General features: G+C 37.4%; 1 non-coding gene across 1 annotated transcript; it reads left to right on the top strand.

The window, feature by feature from the left end:
- The first annotated feature begins 20,613 nt into the window (after nt 1–20,613).
- On the top strand, nt 20,614–20,718 carry LOC124516790 (U6 spliceosomal RNA). Its single transcript, XR_006963182.1, has one exon. It is a non-coding gene; the product is annotated as a U6 spliceosomal RNA (small nuclear RNA).
- The last annotated feature ends 837 nt before the right edge of the window (nt 20,719–21,555 follow it).

The raw sequence follows: 21,555 nt of genomic DNA, 5'->3' as shown, positions 1-21,555 counted from the left end.
TGGGGTATTTTAAATACCTCACACCTATTTCATATATGCGCAAACTGGGTCACATGTCCTTTAATGAACATAAGATTATCACATGTGGTATAGATCAATTATGATTCATCCCCAGAAGCTTAAGCACATAGCCACTTGAGGGGCAGGGGGCAGGAATCAAGGTTGTAGAGGAAGAAGAGAACCACTATAGGATGAGCAATTAATTAAGAGACCTTACATCCTTTCATATACTTCCCAAATCATCTATGACTGTCAAGTGTTTTATCCAAAATAAAAATTTAAATATATAAATGTTTTATATATATTTATCAAATATTAAATATATAATAGTTTAATATATAATAAAATAAATTAATTAATTAAAAAGTAACAAATAGTAATATGTGAAGAAAAAGGCAAAATACATCAACTCCAGTTCTGAAACAACCTATTATAGATTAAGAGAAATAGGACATAGGAAAATATGAATATTGTTCATCTGCTACAGGTCCATCTGGCAGACTAAGAGTGGAAAATTCTGCCATTCTGTGAGGTTTTCACCTGATTATCTGCGATTAAATTGCTTCCTACAAAAAAACTGCAACAGCTTGAACATCTCAAGATTTGACAAAAGCTGGACCCAAAACAAGAAACACTCAGAAATTCTGAAGGAAAGCATTGCTTTCCGAATTCTAACATGACAGGTAAAAGAGCTCTCAGGCAACAGTAGACTGTTGTCTGAAGATATCAGCTCACGGGGCTGCTGAAGCCAAAAATATGAGCAAAGTGCTGGGTATCATCAGAAAACATTGTACATCCCTTGTAAAATCACTTGGTGCCTTGGAGTAGAATAGTGCATGGGGCTCCAGTCAATGGACTTTGGAAATGTACGCTGAATTCAAAGGTAACTGACAGAGAAGATTTGGGACTATTAGTAAGGTGCACAACAATTTAGAAATCTAATTCTATAAAAATACTGGGCCAGAAGAAAGACTATAGCCAAATTCCAAGATTCCAGAACAATAGGCAGCCTGTGAATTGGCCATGACTTACAACTTTTAAGTACTATGTGAGAGGCTGGGTCTCATGGTGGCCACTCTGATCAGAGAAGGAGCCAGTCCCAGAGATGGCACTAAAACCATCAGGTGAGTCTGAAAGGCAAAGATAGAAGTTGGAGGAGAAACCACACTCAGTGATAAAAAGTACTTCAGGTAGATATTGTCGGGAGGGGAGAGTATCAAAATGGAACTAGATTGTAAACACAAAACTAGAAGAGACAAATTATGTAGTCAGAAGGAAAGTAGGACCGTATGAAAATTTGACAGACATTACTTTTCTAGTTTTGTTAAGGCATAGGTTCCTGGCTTTCCTCCTGCTCTCTGGAGCATTTCAAAGGGCACTTCCCAGCAGCATCTGTACCACAGAGGGAGGATTCAGATCATTTGAGGAATGGATGGTGTACAGTTGGGGGTAGTTTGAACCATATTCTTCATTTTGGTTTTTGTAATTTATAAACAATTTTCCTTGGGGCCCCTATTATTTGTTCACTTAAAAAGCAAAATCTATACTGCTTCAGTGACTATTCTATGTTGCAAGGCAAGTGCAACAATAAATCAAAGTTCCCGTTCAGGGACAGAATTGGGGGCAGAAGAAACCAATCCGGCCCCAATATAGCACTTGCTCTGTCCATAAGTTTTCAAGTGACAGATGTCCAAAAACACGTAGGGTCTTATTAACGTTCTGTCTTGGCTAAAAATGGGGAGGGCATTTAATGTTTATAATAAGAAAGTCTACTCTTCCTATAAGCTCTGTCATTCATAGAACAATTTGTTGAGAGTCCTCTATGAACAAAGCAGCACCCCAGTTCATGTAGGGAGGTAAAAATAACAAAAGAAGAACATGTTTTTGTCCTGTAGAAGTTTAATATCTCATGGGAAAGACATTACTGTCATGCAATTAAAGAAGGGTTATAGTATATCATAACTCAAATATGTCCTTTTACTAAAATCATCTCAATGATACACAGCGTATGTACATGTGAACATTTGATTTCCTAAGAAGGTCATCATGTAAATCCATGTGTTTGGGTTTGCCTAATATATAAACCCCCTCTGTAAACCTCTCAGGAAAATGTACAATAGAATAGAATAAATGAATCAGTTTATAAACTAGGCATTTGTGTACTTATTCTCATATAAAACCTCAACCAGAGTTAATCCTTTTATTCTATTTGAACATTGAAGCATAAAAGCAATAAAATTAATGGAATGTGGATGATAAGGCCTCATGACTCGAGGTTATTGCCAAATTGTCCCAACAGATGTTAGTAAATTTTAATAATCTTAGAGATTTTAATAATTATTTATTTGGTTGATTGAAGATTGTGTATGGTAACATTAAACTGGTAATATTAATTATATACTTTAATTATTTCTAGGTTCTCGTAGCTTTTGTTGATACGTGCAATACCATGAAAATTCAAGATAATAATTAAATGTGAGCTTTGATATGCTCCCCAGGGCAGAGACCTTGTGCAGCATGTGCCTACAAATGATAATAACAATTAATAATACAAATAATGAATTATGCTAAATCAGTTAAAACCACAATGATTGTCTTTTTAAAATTTTCTCAATGTAAGAAATGATAAAGTAAGTCCTAGTCATTGGGTTCATTAGCCACCACCCTGATTGACAAAGGTGGGAAGGGGAATTAGAGATATAAAGAATAAGAAAATGTATTCAATAGCAAGAACAATTAGTAGGTTAATAATATTTTGCCAAATATAATCTGAGATTAATAATATCTTCTGTAGCTAAATAAATATAAGTAGGTTATAGGGAAATAGTCAAACCTTGGGCTAGTGTATTCAGGTAAAATTATTTCAGTTCCACATTTTATTACAAAAATTTTCAAAAATATGGAAATTGTTTAAACACACACAAAAAAACTGAAAGACTTGTAGAGAGAATACTTATATACTCATCATCTAAATCTATCGAATAATATGATTTTATGCCTAAAAGAAGCATGAGAAAACATTAGAGAAATGATGAGAATCACTAAAAGTGGCAGTTTGAAAAATGAACACAATAAATAATTGTCCTTTGGTTAAAAAAAGACATAAAATTAAACGTCAGATCCCATTCAAAATAAGTGTTAAAATGTCAAGAAATCAACAAGAAATTCACAGGATACATGTGAAGAGCAATATTTACCTTTTACTGAGCAAAAAAAAAAAAAAGCATACACTTTTTATTGGGGAAAAAAATCACTCTACAGTACAAAGATGCAAATTTACCCTAAAATAATATTGAAATTATTTGTAATCTTGGTTAAAAGAATGAATTATGTTTACCAAAATATTTTAAAATTTATTAGAGGGGCACCTGGATGGCTCAGTCGGTTAAGCGTCCGACTTCAGCTCAGGTCATGATCTCATGGTTTGTGGGTTCGAGCCCTGCATCAGGCTCTGTGCTGACAGCTCAGAGCCTGGAGCCTGTTTCCAATTCTGTGTCTCATTCTCTATCTGCCCCTCCCCCACTTGTGCTCTGTCTCTCTCTGTCTCTCAAAAATAGATAAATGTAAAAATCTTTAAAAAAAATTTATTAGAAAGAATAAACTGGGGCGCCTGGGTGGCGCAGTCGGTTAAGCGTCCGACTTCAGCCAGGTCACGATCTCGTGGTCCGGGAGTTCGAGCCCCGCGTCAGGCTCTGGGCTGATGGCTCAGAGCCTGGAGCCTGCTTCCGATTCTGTGTCTCCCTCTCTCTCTGCCCCTCCCCCATTCATGCTCTGTCTCTCTCTGTCCCAAAAATAAATAAACGTTGAAAAAAAATTAAAAAAAAAAAGAAAGAATAAACTAATGGGAAGTAAGGAAAAATGTAAAAAATACTAATAAGGGGAAGAATAATATGCAAAATGTTAAAATATGTTAAAAAGTGATAATATTTAAAATAAACAAGGAGATCAATGAGAGAGAATGGGATATTCAGAATTATATTCATGGAAAAATGAAAATTTTTACATAAGTTACAATGGATTTTCCAAACAGTTGGGTAAAGATGTACTATTTAGTAAATGTTGTTGGTTCAAATTTGTAGGCACTTGAACAAGATCCAATGCTTGCTTCTTATGTCATAACAAATTCTAGACAGAGTAAAAGTTTAAACACGTTTTAAAAGTGCAAAACACCTGAGGAAAAAAAATGAACTCTTTTTGGTAATCTTAAACTAGGAAACACATTTCTTAGTGTGACAACAAATTTGTAAATAAGCCAAAACCTAGATAAATTGACCACTAAAATTTTGAAGCAGTTATTTAAAATAAAACGTAAAGTAAAACAGTAACATAATAGCCTGGATAAATATAGTTGCCACACATGAGACTCTTAAAGGGTTAAATTAATAAATGGAAAGTTCTTATAAATCAATAAGAAGGAGGAAAATCATCCTATAAGAAGTTTGACAAAGGATATAAGCATGCAGGCCACATGGAAAGAAGTACAAGGCACCAAAAAAACATGGAAATTGCACAGACTTGCTCATAAATAAACATAATGAACCACATTGCTGAAGTCTTTTAAACAAGTAAGTTCAACCTAAATTGTACAATGGTTAAAAATTAAGAAAATTTAAATGTCTTCATGTGGGAAGCTGCCCAAAATACATGCTAAGGGAAAAAGCAAGTCATAGAACAGCATGTGTAGTATGAGATAGTTTATGCAAAGAAAAAAGTATAATATGGCCATATATATGCATGTTTATACATGGATAGAAAACGTATAGAAGTGCATATACCAATCTCTTTATAGTGTCTACTTCTCTGGAGGGAGATGATAAACAGTAGGGAAACAAGGTTCATAGGGACTTCTATTTTTTACTTTATACAATTTCATACTTTTGCATTTTTAAAACTTAGCTTTTTATTATTCGAGATAATTTTAGATTCATGAATTTTTTTAACACTGAGCATTTGTTTTATAATATAAGAACTTTAAAAATTTCTGAAACATTTCCAGGAAAAAAAGGAAGAGAACAATAAAAATAATAGAAGAAAAGCCAGAATCATTCCACAGCTTCTTTAGTGAGGACAGACTAGACACCAATATCGTAGTTGCACACTTATTGTGTCTTAATATGTTTGAGTTAACTGTGTAGTGACTTGTCTATAATTTTCATTCCAGTGGGTGAGCCCAGTCATTTTCAGCTAACAATTTTGTTATCTTCATGAAGTCCTCACTTAAGGATCATGCCAGGCATTATTATAGATAGGTATCTGGAATAAGAGGACCCCACCTGCCAATTGTGGTTGAGATTCTGTTGCTCAAGAGGGGAAGAACAGAGAAGTCCCCCTACAATATGATTCTTTCATAAGCCCCATTTGCGACTGGGTGGACCACACCTTCAACTTACCGTAGACATTTATTAGAGGCTATAACTGATATTCATAAGATCTACCCTTCATTGTGTACTTACTATGTGGTGCATGCTGCTCTAAGCTCTTTATTTAACTGACTAATTTGAAACTCATTAACCACCACATAAGATTATTATGCTCTTTATTATTTTCAGTGTGCAGATAAGGAAAGAAGTTAAGAAGGCTCAGTAACTCCCTCAAGGACAACTGTCTAGAATGGAGTTCATATTATAAGCCAGGACTTCCTAATTTGAATGTTCACACTTTGCCTCTATTTATACTCAGGGGAGTGGGAGTATCGAGTGACTGGAGTAAGAAAACAACTATTGATATTTGAACTTTTAGGATGACTAGAGAGATCTCTGGCAAATTTGCACAGAGCCACAGCTCTTCTTAAGTTTCTCCTCAATTTCAAAGCTTCTGTAGCCTGGATCTTTACCAATGCCCAGTGTCTGGGAAGAGCAACAAAATTCCAGAGAAAAATATTTTCTTGATACTAAGAAAAAATAAGTTCAGTGGTCTGACCCATGTGCTGAGGACCTGAACACCAGAATTTCCCTTGGTCCTATTCGTGTAGTTGGAAAATGATTCTTTGAATATAGAGACTTTGGGAGAAGACACTACCTTGGAATGGATTGCCCTTAGATTAAATTTCCAGTATTGAAATCTTTTGGGCCTGGGCAAAGACTTGCGCTAGTGGAAGTGACTAAATATGAGTTTCAGACCCAACCAATTCTGCTTCAGGTATGAATGACACACACTGACATGCTATTGAGACATGGCAGATCTCTTTTGTCTGGGTCTTTAGATGCTGGCAGTTCTCTAGTTTGTTGACAACAGTTGTGATAAGATGGGCAGGATGCCCTCCGTTGCAGCTGGTCTGTAGAGTTGGCTGATGTTCTCCAAATCCAGGATGGTGTGTGGGAATCACATTCCAGGGGTGATTGGGTGCAAACAGGACAATATCTTTGGATACATGTAAGTACCCCCTGGGTAGTACTTGGAAATACTGAAGGGGGATATGTCTGTGGGGGAGGGAGACTGGGTTGTCTGCTAATCTGAACTAGTGGCTACTAACTGATGCACTCTGGAGCAAATTATTCCTAAACCACATTGTGAAATAGGATACTCCAGATACATTTTTCATGGTGGGATTTTTGAAGGTACAAAAAATGCCCTGCAGAGGATCTAAAGTAACATTTTCCAAAGAAGACATACAGATGGCAAACAGGTACATAAAAAGATGCTCAACATTACTAATCATCAGTGAAATGCAAATCAAAACCACAGTGAGCTATTGCCTCACACCTTTAAAATGGTTACTATCAGGGGTGCCTGAGTGGCTCAGTCGGTTAAGCATCTGACTTCAGCTCAGGTCATGATCTCACGGTTCACAAGTTTGAGCCCCACGTTGGGCTCTGTGCTGACAGCTCAGAACCTGCAGCCTACTTCAGATTATGTGTCTCCCTCTCTCTGCCCCTCCTCTGCTTGCGCTCTTTCTCAAAAATAAATAAAAATATTTAAAAAATTAAAAAAATAAACAAAATAAAAATAAAATGGCTATTACCAAAAAGACAGGGAATAAGTGTTGGCAAGGATGTGAAGAAAAGGGAACCCTTGGGTACTGTTGGTGGGAATGTAAATTGGTGCCGCTTCTATGGAAAATAGTATGGAGGTTCCTCAAAAAATTAAAAATAGAATTACCATGTGATCCAGCAAAGCCACTTCTGGGTATTTGTCCAAAGGAAACAAAAACAAAGACATGCTCTCCCATATTCATTGAAGCATTATTTACAATAGCTAAGGTATGGGAACAACCAAAGTGCCCATGGATAGATGAATCGATAAAGAAAATGTGGTATATATACAATGGAATATTATCCATTCATACAAAAGAAGGAAATTGTGCCATTTGTGACAATATGGATGTATCTTGAGGGCATTATAGTGACATAAGTCAGACAGAGAAAGAAAAATACCGTATGATCTCTCTTATATGTAGAATCTTAAAGCAAACAAACAAACAAACAAACAAAACAAAACAAAATGAACTCATAGATACAGAGAACAGATTGGTGGTTGCCAGAAGCAAGGGGTGGGAAGTGGACAAAATGGGTGAAGGAGGTCAAAAGTTACAGATGTCCAGTTATAAAATAAGTAAGTCCTGGGGATGTAATGTACAACATGATGACTATAGTTAATAATACTGCATTATAAATTTGAAAGTTACTAACAGAATAGATCTTAAAAGCTTTCATGATAAGAAAAAGAATTGTAATTATGTGTGGTGATGGATGTTGACTTACTGTAGTAACCATTTCACAATACACACAAAAATCAAATCATTATGTTGTATACCTGAAACTAATATAAATATGTTAATTATATCTCAATTTAAAAAAAATAACTGCTGTAGATTGGGGCACTCTCCTATAAATTTTGAGGAAAAAAAGAGTATCTGATAGCCGGGAAATGTGACTATCGATTTAGTCCCTAAGCAATGAAAGAGTTTTCTGATTTGTCGGGAATTCCAGAATATTGAACAGAATGAAAACAACCCACACAAGCAAACCTGGGAGGGATTTGACCTGAATCATGAAGACACTGGCAGATAGTGAACAGTAAGTAAATAACACCCACTGCCTAGCAGACAATATGGCTTACTGGAGTTACGGTAAAGTGGCAAGTAATTAAAACTCATTTCTGACAATTAAGCATGAATGCCCCACAGGAAGGATATTTTCTGGACAGCTGGCCACATAAACCTGGAGACTGCTTTCACTAAATGACAAGCTGATAAGCTTATTCAACAATAAAGTCCTTCCTTACGAGCCATTTCCACTGAATCACAATCTGAATTTTTTGTTTATTTGTTTGTTTGTTTTGGTGATCCCTGATTTAAAACCTTTCTAGCAAGCAAGTCACTAAAGTAAATAGTTTCAGGACATGGGAGAAGAAAGGGAATAGAGCATCCAAAGACTCTGCCTATTTATGGCAGGATTGAGCCGGTCCCTCATGGCCATGGACACTCTCTATAACCTGCTATGCTCCACACCTTCACAAGCATGAAGAATCAGTCTAGTTTGTTTTCATAGTTGACTAATGTAGCAGCACGGATTCCAAATATAGAAGGGATTTACTAACTTAACTACTTCCTGGTATTACCAAGCATTGAAACTTGCAATTACCATTGACGTATGGTTAAGTTTTGACTATGTAGCCTTTGTCTTCCACCCTTCACTTCCTTCTACCCCAGTCCTTATCATCATCAATATGATGTGATTCCACTGTACATTGACCACCTCCCTTTTTGGCAAGTGTGGTGACAAATATAGCCATCACATTGAAGGTGAAGTGACCCATTGCGAAAATTAGGTCACACATGGGGGTATCCATATCATAAACACATGCAACCTGGACATTTTTTTAGACAATATTGTTTCTTTTATTTTTTGCCTGTGTAAATCTTTCATAAAGCCTTGATTACTTTCTGCCCTTGCCTCCTCCTGCAGAGTGTCACATTTAGGGAAGCATCCCCCAATGTGGAATTGTCAAGCATTAATAGAATTTCTCTCAAGATTATCAGAGTTTCCATTATACTAGCTCATGTCAATCTTACTAATCTATCTCATTTTCTGTTTTTTAGCAGCCCCACCCCCAGAGTCTTTTCTTCCTTCTTCTACCCCACAGCATTCTCTTCTCCTTTCCATCTACCTTGCCATCTTGAGTTTCCATGCCCCGACTGCATGTTATCATGTGAGCCCACATTCCCAGGCTCCTCCTCCATGCAGTCAGCACAGGGTAAACTTTCTTGGTGGTAGGAGAAGTGAAGTACTCAGAGGTGAGGAAAGATATGAACCCCATTCAAGCTAATAATTATTATCCTGTGATACTTGGGTGGGATCTTAGGTGTTATTTTGTGGGTAATGTTGTAGAGAGTTTTTTGTTCATATAGGTTTGGGCCAAATTATTAAAGATACTTTGTAACAATTATTAGTTTCTAGGTTTTCTCAGAATATTTGCCTTTTTATCAGCCTACCCTTAATCTTAGGAACTATATCATACCACAGGAGTACAAAATACTGTATTTCTTTTGTCCTATACGTTTTCGCACTAGTTTTGCTTCTGGGTTGTTTTGGTTTAGAAAAAAGAGTTGTAATCCTGTCTCCTTTGGAAATACCTCTTCCAACTTTGCTCCTTCTTTTTCACTTTGCTGGGTCCCATGGTTGCTAACTGCATGCTTAGGTCACATAATGCAAATCATTCCCTTAACGGCTATAGATTTCACATGGAGAACTCAGACATATGTTTCCCATTTTTCTCCCTTTTATGCCACATACTTGTGCTGAATAGTTTTATTGGTAATGGGGGAGATGCCAGAATATTTACAGGATCATGGTCATGGGAGTGTGCTGTTATTTGGACTATGTCTGGATAATGCCAACATAATCAATCAAAACGGAAACATTTGGTCAGTTAAGCATTTTTTAAATGATTAGCATAAGGCGAACAGCTTTGAATATTTAACTAACCTTACACTTATTTTGAGGGGATACAGAAACAAACTTAGCAGAGTACCCTGTGAATGCTTCTACTTATAAAAAATAAGGGAAACGTGTTGGAATTTTGTGTAGTTGCAACATCAACGGGGGTCTGCATCTAGTTCTGCCACTGCTATTCTGAAAGAGACACAAACAGATCATTTAACCATGCAGATCAGCTTCCTCCCACTTTAAAATGAGCATTGCTTAATCCTATTTTTTTAGACATCGCTGGGAATATAATGAAAGCTATCAACCCTGTCCTCAGTACATACATATAAGAACTTTGCAAATGATTCCAAAATAATATAATAACTTCAAACTCAAAATCTTCCACACACCTCTTAGGGTTTTGCTAGGAACTCTTCGGACAGATGATCTTTAAAGACTTGTTCATTTTGAAATGTTATGATTCCAGGAATTTTCCCTTTCCAAAGCTGAAGGGCTGATCTACCCCTACCTGTTCGTCCAGCACAAGTTTTCTTGGTGCTCATTACATAGGAGTTGTGGATATGCTGAAACATTAGATCTTCTTCCCATATTAGCAATGCTTCTGTATTCATGAGCTTCTATTAGTGAGGGGAAATCTTAAACCATCAGGATATATTTTAGCCCTTGCTAACAACCATCCAGGAGTGACTGACAAGCACCACCTTCTGGAGAAAATGTGTAGTTAAATGTCAAAGTTGATGATCCTTGACACAGCTAGGCGTTCTCAGTTGCCCAGGGCAACTCTTCCCTGCCTTCAGCACCAGTTTTACCCCATATTTCTAGAGAAACTCTCATGTCCATTCATTAAAACCAATGGTGAATCTATATTTTGTCTCTGGGAGCCTTGAAAATGAAGTCTGAAAATTAATTCTGCCCATTGGAAGAGTTCTACTTTTCATTAAAAATGTCACAGCAAAATTTCAGATCATGTTAAGACATGGGCTGTAGGGGTGCCTGAGTGGCTTAGTTGGTTGAGCATCTGACTTCGGCTCAGGTCATGGTCTCACAGTTCATGGGTTCGAGCCCCACATCGGGCTCTGTGCCGATAGCTCAGAGCCTGAAGCCTGCTTCAGATTCTGTGTCTCCCTCTCTCTGCCCCTCCCTGCTCACACTCTGTCTCTCTCTCTCTGTCTCTCAAAAACAACAACAACAAAAAAAAAAAACACTTAAAAAATTTAAAAGAAGACATTGGGCTGTTGTTCTGATTAGAAGCTTTATGTAGAATGACTTACGTACAACTTATTAAAATGTTGGTGAAGTAGTTTAAAGTGCTTACCCAGAGTAAATGGGGAAGGATTAAGAAAAGAACGCACAGTCTTGGATGTAATAATGATGAATTAATGAAAACAATGCTCCATTCTAGCCCCATGCATAATGAAGCATCAAAAGAGTATTTGGTTTAGAAGATTTGCTTTAAACATGAAAAATACATTTTTTAAAAAATAGGTACCTTTTTATACGTGCTTTGATTTTAATCACAAAATGCAAAATTTTTAAATAGCAGAATTGCCAGAAAATTGAACAATCCATGAATATCTTTATTATAATTCATAAAACTTAATTTTCTATTATATTTCTTATAAAACTCTTTTTGTCTCAATTTTTTCTCTGCTTTCCTAGGGTCAGACCAATGCTGATGTGAAACCATTTGTCTTATAGGAATTCCTAACAGAGTTCTGTAAGTTTCTTCTGTTGCCAAATTGACAGACCCTAATCCCATTTACACCTTTTTGTTTTTGATCCAGACAAGCAAGAATGATTATGTTTCCTGAGAAATTAAATTCTTTAAAGCTCATTCACAATGCATCTTAGAAAAGTTTTGAGAGTTGAATCAGCAAGTGGAATATTCCTTCAGGCCTATCATATCCCCAAACTGGGTTGGTTTTCCAAGGAGATAAATTGAGTATAATAAAGTTTACTGTGGAGGAGTTGCAGAAACAAACCCTTGGAAATATAGACTCTGAACATATTAATGTATTTCTCCTGGCATTTTTAATGAGAAAGTAGGCATTGATTGTTTATTCCCAGACAAAATTTCTATGTCCTATACCTAAAAATCCTCAGCCTGCCAAGTGTTTTGCTCTTCCCAAGGGGCTATTAGTCATTCCATAGAATTATATTTATTTTTTTAACTTGCTTTCCAGATGGACATATGCATTGTTTCATTAAAGCCAAATGTGGTTTATGAAATTTGAGAATAATAATTAATCATGCCAGTGAGAGCACTTGAGTGAGGCTGACTGAGGACATTTTCAGAAAAATCAATAATAAAAGTAGAAGTGGCTACCATTTTGAGAGGTACTTAACTCTATTCCAAGCATTTTTATGTATGAATGTATCTTAACTACATATTGCACAGTAAATATTGTTCCCATTTTATAAAAGGAGAGATGAGCCCATGAGAGATATTAAGTGAATCCAAGTCTGTCCAGTCTAGAGTCTGTGTACTTTCCATTCTGCAACACTGCCTCTTGAAGTTAAGTATTCAAACTTGGCCATCTTAAAGCCTTACTAAACTGCATGGGTTCTCTATAACTGATAATGGAAAATAAAGAATTATTAGAATTTGACAAAGTTTGTCCATTAATAATATTCTGTCTTTAAGTAATATGCCTTTTTAGTAGATGACAAATAACTTTTAATCAGTACTATTTGCCAACAACCTCAGGTTTTGTGTTTTTGTTTGTTTGTTTTTTGTTTGTTTGTTTTTTTGGTGAAAAACCACAAACATAAACACACACCAAGACATGACTTGTTGTATCCTTAGGAGTCCATTTAGAACTACCTTTTGAAAAAGTATGATGACACAAAGGGAATCATAAGTACAACTAAACTGACAGGGTCTCATGCATAGACAATGAAAAGAACAAAGCAAAGGCTGATAAACCAATCCAAGCCACAGCATTGGTTCAAGACAATGAAAGCAATGACAGAGATATTTTAAGTCATTTCGGAGAAAGGAAAATGCCTTACGTCTATTGGGAAGGTAACCTCCAGCAGAAAGAAATCCTTACCATACTCCTGTTATCATGCACCTGGGAGAAGTGTTGATTATTACTCCAGGGCCAATTGTGGAGGTTGTATTATTTTAAAATAGAGACCTGGCCAAAGAGAAGGAAATCGGCAGCATGCCAATAGCCAGTCTAGCATTGGGTGCTCCTGAGAAGAAACAGATGTAAACACAGAAAATTGTTCAAATTTGCCAGCAGAACCTATCAGTCCATCAGCCAGCAGTCAAAGTCTAGAAAATAACCAGAAATGCTTTCCTATAAACAAAATGAACTGGAAAAAGGATGGGAAATTAACATCTATGTTTGAAATTGTTGAAAAAAAGGAGAAGATGTGCTACACATTCACGCAGAACAAAGACACGTGTCAAAGATGCAGCATGGTGAAGTCTGCAGAGAGGGGCCAGGTGCAATGCCGTTCTGTGATGGGATTTGGGGCTGGGACCATACAGACTTGAAGGGGAGAGTGTGTGAAATTAATAGGCATCGATGCCAGAATCATTCACACACTTCATCACAAACAATGAGGAAATTTTACTGAAATGCATCCGTGGGAATGGCCTGTAAAACCTCAGTGTGCCTGTTTCCAAGTTAAGAACACAGAATGTTCACCAACTAGAAAACAAAATACATTTTTTGTTGGGATTTTTCATGCTAGAACATTGTAGGTTTCAGTTTCAAGTTCACTGCTCAAAGACTGCCTTAGGTGTTCTGCTTTGGTTCTACCTACATGTTTGGAATTGGCAGGATTCCAATGGAGACTTGGTTAAGGGAGAGAAAGCTTTTTTTACTCACTGCTTAAAATTCAAAAGAATAATTATTTGATAAAGTTAAACAGCAGCACTAAAGAGCACTTTAAAAAGATGTTATAAAAATGTAACTAATAAAACCGGATCATTCTGTGACCTATCTCAGCATGTGTCATACACAAAAGAAACATCTCAAGAGGTATTAAAAAGCAATTGGAAACACAGGGAAGTCTCATGAGGAGAGAGCAAAGAGGTCTGCCATTCACAATACAAAACCAAAACTTCCTAACAATTCTTTCCCAAGAGTTCACAGAGCAGAACTGATGCCCTACATAGTTTTCTCCACACAAAATCAGACTTCCTCTTGCCCCATTGAGCTGGTGTTGGCCCTTCTCTCCCCAACTTCCCTTTATGCTTTCTCACTAATTTACACCCAGGACCAAGAATATTAATTATTCTTCATAATGAAATGTCATATGACTCCTAAAGGAAATTAGTTTAGTCTTTTCAGCTATGTCAGTTCTGCATCAGTTTACACCAGATTTGAACAGCAGAAGACCAAGAACAGCATGACCTCTTTTGGTGGAAGGACATTATGAATATGCATTTATTAGTGATTTTTTTGTCTTTGTCATATAAAGACTTAACCAAATGCTTAGAGAGGTCATGGTACTTTTTTCCAGTAATCTTTAAATTATCAATTACTACTTAATATATCCTTCATTCTGATTCACATTGAATCTTTGAGTCAAACCTTTACTAGATATACTTGATTCACATAGATTCAACCCTCTGACATTTCTTATGATGTAAAATTATTATGTGCATTTTCTAAAAGCACTCTCACTCATTGTAGAAACTTTAGTTACAGTAAGAGATGATTGAAGACCCCTAATAAGAACCCAGATTATCTAGTTTTCAATTCAATGCTGGTCTCTATTTAGAGTTAGCTGAGAAGAGATGTTGGTGACAGAAAGGGCAGAGGGATGGATCATAAAATCAGGGATGGAAGACACCTGAAAGGGAAGGCCTGAATGAAATAGGTAAGTGTGCCTTCCCAGACTTGCTTGCCTCACATCATTTTTCTGGCCCTTCCCTCCTCTGCTCTCTCCCTAGGGAGGCTCACTCCATAGGGCTAGACTTCTCAAGCTCTCTCACATGCTGGTTAGTGGCCAATGGAAGTCATTGGTGGAAAGCTGGAGAATAGAAGGAAGAGAGAAACCAGAGCATGATTTCAGGCAACAAGTAATTTGGTGCCCAGACTTGACTAGAACTAACAAGAGGCCTTCTGTCATTTTGATTCACCCTACTTTGAGTGAATATGTACTTATTTTGCTGAATTTGATTATGGAGTACTGCTGCCCCTGATCCTACGGGGGGTGTGGCATAATCTATGATGTGTCTCATACTGCCTTTATCAAATATGAAAAATCATGAGCTCTGAAACTTACCTGTTCCAAGAAGTTTCAAGTAAGGGACTGTAGACATGTAGTTTGCAAATTTTGTGTGAACTTTAATTCACACAAAAATTAGAAATGTAATGGGACATAACTTTTCCTGTTGTCTTGAATTTTCAGAGGTAAAAATACAGTAGCCTAAAGCAGATGCTAAACCACCTCTGCAGGACACACACTTGGAGACTGTAATACTTATTCTGCCAAGATCAGCCCTCATCTACCTCCAGTCTATAGAAGATATGGCCAAGAATTCATTCGGGGGCTAAAAGGATTAATGATAAGACTTTAAAGGGGTAATTATTGATGTACTGAACATTCATCCTTCCCCACTCGTGGAGGACATCAGGGGCACTTAACCCTTCATCTTGATCCAGGTGAGGGATGGCTTCAGGAGGAACTCTGAGAGAATCTGACCTATGAACACATAGAAGAAGGGATGACTGGAATTTGACTCTTTCCAAAAGAATGTCAGGGGCACCTGGATGGCTCAGTCGGTTAAGTGTCCAACTCTTGATCTCAGCTCAGGTCTTGATCTCAGGGTCATGAGTTCAAGCCCCACATTGGACCCCATGCTGGGCATGAAACCTACTTAAAAAAAGAAGAATAAGAACAAGAAGGAGGAGGAGAAGCAGAAGAAGCAGAAGCAGAAGCAGAAGCAGAAGCAGAAGCAGAAGAAGAAGAAGAAGAAGAAGAAGAAGAAGAAGAATGTCAACGAACAAGGCTATATCTGGAGTTTCTTCTTTTTGGTGGCAGAGGGAAGGGACAGATTTGAGGTAAGACAAGCCTATACTTCCACAACTGAAGGGCAAAGATAAAATTTTCCTTGTGGCCCAGATGCCAAACTTTGGGAAGGGTGTCCTTGAGAGGGACTTTGAGGGCTGAGGACACCGGTGGAAGAGAGAAGGACTATTTGAAGCCTGAGGGCTGCCAGCAGGTAAGAGGATGAATCATAAAAATACCCAGGTGAAACTCATCTTCGAATATCATTGCATCTAGAAGTCTCCAGTGAAACTTTTCAGTCACATAAGACCCTTTCTAATCCTACACATTTTATTGACCCTAAAAAATAGTAGATAAACATGGAGTATTTAGCAAGGATATCAAAGAGAGACTAAATATATGGTTTTTTTGGCAAGTCTCTTAGCTTAAAGGAGGCCCAGACAAGGCAAACACTTAACATTGAAGGCAGGGATAAAGCAGTATTGCTCTGGTTTAGGCATTTTAACATTAGAAGCAAGAAAAGATTACTCATTTCAAGGAAGGCATGTGAATAAGTGATTACATACCATAGGCCCCCTCTACTCAGTGTATGTGCCTGCAGCTCTGTGTTGAGGAAGATTGTGAGTGGGAAGCTGTGCGATGACCACCCGGGCTCAGTGGTGGAGGCAAATATGCCATGTATCTGTCATCTGTAGTTTAGGGAAATGGTGCAAATGGACTTGATATTCTCTCTCTGCCCTGTGAGAGCCTTTTGAGTGAGTATGGGAGAGGGGCTAACACGTTGTAGGTATTCAGTAAATTTTTGTTGAATGAAAATAACATGACCAGTGGAGCAAATCTATGTACCCCATGTTCTAAAGGATTCTTTGAACACCTGACCACAAGCTTTTGATTTATCAATTGAATAACCATAACTACCAATAGTATGGCATGCATAAAGTTCAGATAGGTCCTGTTGAGTAGAGACCCATGTTTCCCCAGACTAGACTCTCTAGAGGAGGTATCACTAAAGGACAATTACTAACTTCCTGACCATGATTTACCTATAAAGCTGGCCCTGTGATTTACCAATAAAACTGGCCTAGTATTTAGACAGTCTCTAAGACAAGGCAACCAAGGTTGGTTCTTAGACTAGAAGCACATGTGGCAGTTGAGCTTCCTTAAAACCTCATCCTTGGGGTGCTTGGCTGCCTCAGTCAGTAGGAAATGTGACTTTTGATCTTGGGGACATGAATTCAAGCCCCGTGTTAGGTGTGGACACTACTTAAACAAACAAACAAACAAACAAACAAACAACTTCACCTTTTATGGCTACCACCAGCTTACTTTTGGGTGCTTGGGAGCCTCTATCCTCTAATTTACATACTGATAGAACAGTGCCCTTGGCATGGCTAGAAGTACCTAAAGGGATAATTTCTTTTTCTCTAATCCATCCTTACCCAGTCATCACATTTATCTCCCTAAAATACTGCATTGTCTATATTTCTTCCTGCTTAAAAAGTATTCAATAGCTGTTCATTGCTTAGCAAATAAAATCCAAAACTCTGTCAGTTCTTCAAAGGTCCCTATGAATGATATTGGCTCAACCTGCTTTTCCAGTCTGAAATTCTGTTCCTCCTGTCCCATCCAGGTGAAGTCATTCAACACTCCCTGAGTATTTCTTATGCCTCTCCTTTCTTTCCTTGGCTCATGATTTTCCTGTTACCAGAAGTATGCTGCCTCCTTCCACCCATCATTTGAAGCCTATCTCTAATACTGTCTCCTTCAAACCGTTTTTCACACTCAAACCCACTGGCATCCACAAATCAGAAATTAACTCTCCTTTAGTTAGTGTCATGTTTTTTATATAAATTATCATATATTGTCTTATATTTTAGGAGGAAAATGGCCAAGCTCCCTACTAAAAATTTTCGTCTTAAGGGCACAAGCCATGTTTTATTTTTCTTTATGTAGTCTCTTATACTTGGTGCAAAAAGGGTTGTATATAGGGTAATGATTAAATATTTGAAGAGTAACTTAATGTTTAGATGCTAAAAAATGTTTTAGAATTAGATAGCGGTAGTTATTGCACAATATTTTGAATGCAGTAAATGACATTTTTACTCTTTTAAATGGTTAATTTTATGTTGCTGAAATTTTACATCAATAAAAATTTGTTAAAAGAATGAATTGATTGAATGAATGATTATACCTTCCTAGCACTTGGCTGACAAATTAAAATCACTTCTTTCTCTCTGCTTCAATTTTGCAGAGGAGAGCAATATGAACATGTAATTGTATTTCCATATCAGCAGCATGAATATGTTCTGTAACTAACTTCTCCCAATTTCTCTATCTTCTCTACCTTTTCAGAGTGGTGTCTTCCACAACCCGACAGCTTCTGATCCCGTGTGAATGGATGGGATTATTCTCTATATTCCCCATCTTCAACCTGACTAAAACAAGCCTCACTAGCCTCCAGTCAGACAATGTGAGGGAGAAACTCACCATCTAACATAAAAATGGAGAATAAGTTTGAGGCTATCTGCATCTTTCCTTAGTTTGAAAGAAAGTTAATCCCAGAATTTATAGACAAAGTACTTTCCCTTAGCTACAAGTACAAATCATTGTCAATTATACAACCTCCTCAATAGAAATGCATTCCAAGAGTATTTTATCTTTTAAAGCAAAAGACATTTTAAATGACATTTAAACACAATGTCTAATATGGCTTAAACAAAGATTTTGAGTGGAACCATTTCATCAGCATTGACATTTCAGCCACCATGAGTGATTCTCCTTCGAATGTTGATGGAATTGATAAACCCATGGTTTCCACCTCCAGTTTCTCCCCTTCCAATATACCCTGCAAAATGTCACCAGATTTATCTATCTCACACACTCCCATATCCAGAAACATTACTATCCACTAATTGTTTACTTTAAAAAGCCCTAACTCCTTAGGTAAATGGTTGTTAATGTTGGCTACACATTGGTGGATTTTTTACATATGCCTGGACCATCTGAATTAGAAGTGGTACACAATGAGGCCCAGGTGTAGGTATTCTTTTTAAGGCTCTTCAGGTGATTCTAATGTACAATTGGTGTCAAGAACCACCATCTTGGATAACTTCAGGAGCTTCGGATTGGAAATGGCAGGGGCAGAAGTGTGGGATGTAGGATAAGAAATGAGCAAGCAAGAAAAAGAAGCCAGTCACAACTGAAGAAAATTGAGCCCATAGAGATGTTTCTTGCGGATGCCATTGTTATGAGGCAGAGTTTTTACTCTCTGAGTACAAGTAGAAAATAGCTGCACACCAGCACTTGCCAGTTACAGTCCCTTCTCCAGCTCTCTTTTACATCTGATTCTGGCAGAAGTGCCAGCAATGCAGCCCTCTGCAGTTGCCCAGTGTGTCCTGACAGGCCATTCTTTCATTCTGGGGTCCATGTGTCCCACCCCTGCCCCTTTCTAGGGGACTGGACCTCTGGCAGGCACAAAACAAGAGTGAGGTTATTGGCTGGTAATTTTCCTCCTGCATAAAGATAAAGAGGGCAACAGTGTTTTATCTGCTGTAACTACTCAACAGGCTCTTTCTTCCCTGGGGCAGGATTAGGTAAAATTTGTGTCACATAGTTTACCCGCCAGGATGTCTGTCCCAAAGTGGAATGGAGAATCTTGAAGGATATAAATGATACTGCTGCAATGGCAGACACATCTGGTGCCCCCAACTCCTTTTAGGAGGCATTCATGTCTAGGTTTTGCTACAAGACCTAGGGTGGGCTTTATCGAAGCACTTTATGACTGTGCTTTTGAAAATGTTTCCCTCTAGTCATCATTATGAGGTTATGTATTAGGTAATGTCTTGAAAAATGGCCAGAGGGCTAAAGTGTCAGCTTTACAGCTCACATACCTGAAAATAACAATGTTGGTTTATTATTTTTATTCGACAATATCTTTGGAATGTCTCATAAACAGAAATTAATAGTGACAACTCTGTCTCTGTACACAACCCTACCAACACATAATGCTAAGAAAAGCCAAGGCCACTAACTGAATACTTTCAAGAATTCCTCTCCCTATTATCCCATTCAAGGTACACTCCTGGCCTTTTTTGTCTCAGCCATCAGAGTCAACTTCAGTTACCCAAGGTTCACTAAAATACACAGATAATCCTCCACTTAAATATTTTTCAAAGAATTGCAACCTCTCTTCCCATCTTATCTCCTATAAAAATTTCCAATAAGCAACAGAGATATGAGTTGGTATATCCAGCCCCAAAGACAAAAGACTGGCTGGGAATGTGAGAATGTTAGCAAAGAAATGACTGAAACATTTTGAAATCACATCTATATTTTTAATTGGTAACTTTTCTTTCTTTTTATTTAAACTTTCACATGTGTGAGCCAATTATAATTGCTATTTTTTGGGAATTTAAGAAGTTATTAATAAATGAAAAGACAATATAATGTCTGCACAATCTGGATTTAAAAAACATTAATTTGTGGGGGAAGGGCACTTGGGTGGCTCAGTCAGTTGAGTGGCCAACTCTTGACTTGGGCTCAAATCATGATCCCAGTGTTATGATCAAGCTTCCCCTTGGGCTCCACGCTGGGAGTGGAGCCTACTTGAGATTCACTCTCCCTCTCCTTCTGCCCCTCTCCCTAGCTTGCACTCTCCTCTCTCTTCCTCAAAAAAAAAAAAAAAAGCATTAATTTAGATTGGTCTTATACAGAAATCGCTCCAGTAAGCATTACCTTCAAACATAAAGTTTGAATGCTCATTTTGCAGCACGTCTAACTAAAGTTGGAATGACACGGAGAGCATTAGCATGGCTCCTGCACCTGGATGATATGCAAATGCAAAGTTTGATCACTTTTCCAGATGAACACATTCCAGACTTTTTAAACCAACCAGTATTAATCAACAAAATAGAAATTAAGCATATACTATATACAAAACAATATTCCATATTTTAAAAATATAAAGTAGTATCTCTATAGTCCTAGATTCTGTAATTGAGTATATACCTATATATGTGATTTCCTTGGGTTCTCAATAAAACAGTGATAATGCTCTTCTACTAATCAAATTACTCATTTTCATGAATGTCTGCTGGAGGTTAGGATTTTAGGTTATATTCTCTTTTTCTATACCCAACGCCTCATATAAGTAGTTGATTCACATGAGGTAATTAATATATGTTTGTTGAATAAATAACCACTCATATAATGTATGTATACCTACACACATATATCTATGTATAATAGATACATGTATGCAATACATATATATGTATATGTACTATAGATATATAGAAACACAGACACATACACACGAGATATTGATTATTTGTTTATGTGAAATTTGGTGTCTGTGTAAAATTAGAAGGAAGTAAATGACAAGTGTAGTGTAATATTTCCATCATTCCAGTGTTGAGATAATAAAGCCATGCCCAATTTGTCCTGTGATGTTACAGGACAAGTGGTAACTTGCAAAATATGTAGGTGGGAACTGGTGTGGTCAATATTTCAATTGAATTTCTGGAATAATAATGATCTTTTTTTTTTTTCCAACGTTTATTTATTTTTGGGACAGAGAGAGACAGAGCATGAACGGGGGAGGGGCAGAGAGAGAGGGAGACACAGAATCGGAAACAGGCTCCAGGCTCTGAGCCATCAGCCCAGAGCCCGACACGGGGCTCGAACTCACAGACCG

This window comes from Lynx rufus, unplaced genomic scaffold (genome assembly GCF_022079265.1).
Source record: "Lynx rufus isolate CCGP_SWC_20201006 ecotype Redwood Valley unplaced genomic scaffold, mLynRuf1.p SCAF_2, whole genome shotgun sequence".
Taxonomy (NCBI): domain Eukaryota; kingdom Metazoa; phylum Chordata; class Mammalia; order Carnivora; family Felidae; genus Lynx; species Lynx rufus.
This window is presented reverse-complemented; position numbering and strand designations above follow the sequence as displayed.